Consider the following 4,137-nt stretch of genomic DNA (forward strand, 5'->3'; position numbering starts at 1 on the left):
AATGTGGTAAGGCGGGGGTGGTGGGTAAAGGAAGCTACAATACTGTGGTTTGGTCTCCATCTTTTAGTGACCCTTGCCTCTGGACTATGCACTTCACACGTGTTTCTCCAGTAACCCCCACCCACGTTGGAGAGGATGGCTGGGTTGAGTGGGGGAATTATTTCTCTTTACACCACTTGGAAGGCTAAAGCCAGCTGGAGTTGGATATTTCTCTTCCCCAGGTGAGTTAGGTTCCGATAATACCCCAGCAGGTTACGATATGGTTAACTAGTTTCCCCTGAGGTCAGGCTTTTTCAAAAGAATATAATAGTGTATTTCAAAATGGCTCTCTTTCCTTCTCCCTGCTATAAATATGAGAGCACTTTACCTGAAATTTACTGTGGAAACTTCATCAAGTTCCTGGAGATAAATTTTAGAGCATTTTTGTGGCTCCCCCTCAGACTAGGTCCTTCTGAAGTTTTTGCGTGTCATCCTTGCGCAGGGGCCATGCTAATCTTCTCTGTATCGTTCCAATTTTTAGTATATGTGCTGCTGAAGCGAGCACCCTTCTGAAGTTTTTAAATCTCAGAATTGTCCACACTGGGCCTCTAGCAGTTTATCAATTATAGTTCAAGTGTTCATTCCCAGCACTGGTTCCTGTGGTGGTTTCTGTTCATGAGTCTCTCCTCTAGTAACCTATAGGATGCTGCCCCTCTAATTTTAGGAGTAGTGGTGCCCTGTGTCTTCCCTTTTCTGATGGAACTAAAAAGATGATTTTCAGTCTGTTCAGCTTTTTACTTGTTAAGACGGGTTGGCAACTTCCAAACTCCGTACATGTGGGATTGGAAAGTCCAGAAGTGTGTGTGTGTGTGTGTGTGTGTGCGCGCGTGCGCGCACATGTGTGTTTTAGTGGTTACATGAATATAGCCAATTGTCAAAGCTTACCAAATGAATACTTAAGATCTGTGCGTTTTTTGTATTTAATAATGCCTCAAATACATATGTATATAAACATGTTTTTACATGCCCAAACAAAAGATATCATTTCTCTTAAACAAGATCTACTTCCTGATATATTCAGAAATGAGATCTATATCTGATGGAAACATCTATAATCTTGAATCTGTATATACATTAACTCATGTATCATTTATTTTCCTTTTTTTGCTTCCTATCAACCTCCTACCTCTCGTTCTCCATATACCTCCCTCTGCATATCTCCTATATAGGCTCTGTTGTCCGTAAGAGTGAGCAAAAACACTTGAGCTCTTCCAGCCATCAACAAATCTTCTTACCGCCAAGCCCTGCCATTTCTATCCAGCAAAGCTATTGTAAAATCATTTGTAACATTTTTTCCTTCTTTCCATAAGGAGTAGACATGAGAAGGTGAACCCAGTCTGAAAGCATCTTTTATAAATGACTGTATTTGTCTCAATAGGAAGGGCCAAACATTCACATCATTTTAGGACTGAAAAGCATGGAGATTGGTTCTAACATTGGACCGCCCCCCTCCAGCCAAAAGGACTTGATTGTTTTGTTTCCTCCCGAGTTAAAACTATGTTTTTATATTTGTTCAACCTAGAGAAAGTGTACCATTCCTTATCCATCAAAACTAGAAGGGCCAAGCTATAGGTGGAGATTTATTTAGTTATGGTAATGCTTTTTCTCCTTTCCTTTTCTTTAAACCTTGGGCTTCCATACCAAATTATAGTCAATTATCACGGTTTTCAGTGCTATAAAGTCACCATGAACATTGAATTAGTGAACACTGAGCTATCATTTCTAGGAGAAAGAGTTCATTTCCTGTGAGCCTCTGGTTACATTATTTTCATTGAATGATGAGTATATAACTGGCTTCATGTATTTTGATGCCTTATTTAATATATATGTAATATGTATACACATAATTATATATTTAGGTATCTGTATTATATATGTATTATGCATATATGTATACACACATGTATTGTTGATCCATCAACACTGATGCCAATAGCACTCAAGTGTGAACAAAGCTAACATACACATTTTCTCTGTGAGGCATGTCATGACCTTGTCCTTAGGAATGCTAGACAGCACTTTAGCACTATGCATAGGGACCTTTTTAAACAGTGAGCCGTTAAAAAAAGATCCTTACAAAAATGTGGCACTAAATAGACTGTGAAAGGAAGCTTGTTTACATTAAGAGACTTGAAACGAGAGGGCGGAGCACTGTCTTGTTCTACCCAGCTGATAATTTGCACACCAGTTCCCCAAATTTTTCACTGTTCTGATGATGTGCATGTCCGTAAGTGATAAAGTTTTTACAAATAAGTTTCAGTGAGAAGGCTAATTCAGAAAAGCAGAATCCACAAATGAGAATCAACAGAATCTCTCCTGAAAACAGAATGAGTAGAATTTTTTTTTCTAATTTCTATGGTTTATGATTTAGTTTCTGAAGTGTCCTAATACATATAAATGGTCAGGAGTTAAAATCTTCCTTCTCTGATCCTTCTGTGGGAAAAGATCTTTTCTACAATTAGTAAATTTTTCAATTCATTTCTCATTTTCTCAAATGTCTATACTATGCCAAGTATTCAAAATGAGAAAATATGAGTTATTATCTCTACTTCAAACATGTAAAACTTAGTTACAATTAATACAATTATGGTAAATTGAGGCTGGGACAAAAAGGCATGGTCAAATATGAGGTTAGCAGAAAAGAACTATAGAGAAAGTGCTATTAAAGTTGACTGTTGGTGAATAATCTGAAGTTTGCCCAGTGGAAAAGTGTCTACTGCATCAAATAAAGATAAGGGTGTGGTTATTAGGTGGTTTTGATACTGTGATTTCAGTCAGTGGAAGTATTTTATTCCAACATTTTGATTCTGAAAATATTTGGAATTGTTTTTGAATGAAAACACTAATGTTAGAATTTCACAAAGATACCTTTTATTTCAAGAAGAATTTCTGGAGTTTTCTCTGAAAATTCTAACATTTTATGTACAAGACCATTAAACTATGTCTTTCCATTTTTGCATTTCTATGAATTGGGCAGAATCAACAAATGGCTATTGAGTGGTATTGAAATGATGGTGTCTCTGTATGCTTCTAGGACATGGGTATGGAGACCTAAAACTGCATGTCAGGTTTAGAAAATTGCAAGCTAGAGTTAGAAGTCTATTTCCATAGCACCTGTTGGAGATTATAGCCTACTCAAAGGTACCAGCAACATTGATGAGGAAGGAAAAGACACATTTGAGAATTATTTAAGATTTAGGTCATAGTATCCTCTGGATGTTGGGGGAAATAGGGCTAATCTAGAGAGATACTCAGACATGAGGCACTCACATAGCATGTGATAATAAGAACAGAACCAGATCTGGTCATTGACACTAATTGTGTACTTGCCACGAATCTCGCACCAATGTACAAATCACATCTAATTCTATTTTTAATGTTTTTATTTATTTTTGAGAGACAGAGTGTGAGCAGGAGGGGGCAGAAAGAGCCTGAGAATCTGAATCTGAAGCAGGCTCCAGGCTCTGAGCTGTCAGCACAGAGCCTGACACAGGGCTTGAACTCCCCAGCCAAGCAGTGAGATCATGACCTGAGCCAAACTCAGACGCTCAACAGACTGAGCCACCCAGATGACCGTCATCTAATCGGATTCTTACAACTCTGTGAAGGAGTTACTATTTTTATCTTTATTTTTTGAATTAGAAAAATCAAATGCAAAGAGATTGGGGTAACATTCCCAAGGCCACAGAGCTAACAGTTGGCAGACCTAGCATTTGAAAAAGCTACATTTAAATGCTTAATTTTCTATAGGATAAAATGTTCAGTGATGTATTGTGTATACATGTAGTAGGATAGAAAAAAAAAATACGTGCATACTTTTTTGTAAACCTTTCTGTTACAAGAAGATAGTGAACACATGTTCTATTCTGATATGTTCATATATTTTTAAATAACTGTAAATAAAACATCTGGAATTTAGAAAAAGTTGAATATTTTCTTAGCATTGTTTGAAAGTGTGATGTAAATTAGCAGTTAAGAGTAAAACTGAACAGCAATGTCTGAGAAAACACAGCCTTGAGAATGAAGAATGAAATGATTCAATTTTTCATTTGGTGGGTTGATAGAGTATTTAATTGGATGCTAAAATACTAACATGTA

General features: G+C 36.9%; 1 non-coding gene across 1 annotated transcript; it reads right to left on the reverse strand.

Annotated features, from left to right (window-relative positions):
* Positions 1–436: 436 nt before the first annotated feature.
* LOC112867137 (U6 spliceosomal RNA) lies at positions 437–544 on the reverse strand. Its single transcript, XR_003224179.1, has one exon. It is a non-coding gene; the product is annotated as a U6 spliceosomal RNA (small nuclear RNA).
* Positions 545–4,137: the final 3,593 nt, after the last annotated feature.

This window comes from Puma concolor, chromosome A2 (assembly GCF_028749965.1).
Source record: "Puma concolor isolate L17-30 chromosome A2, mPumCon1.1.hap2, whole genome shotgun sequence".
Taxonomy (NCBI): Eukaryota; Metazoa; Chordata; class Mammalia; order Carnivora; family Felidae; genus Puma; species Puma concolor.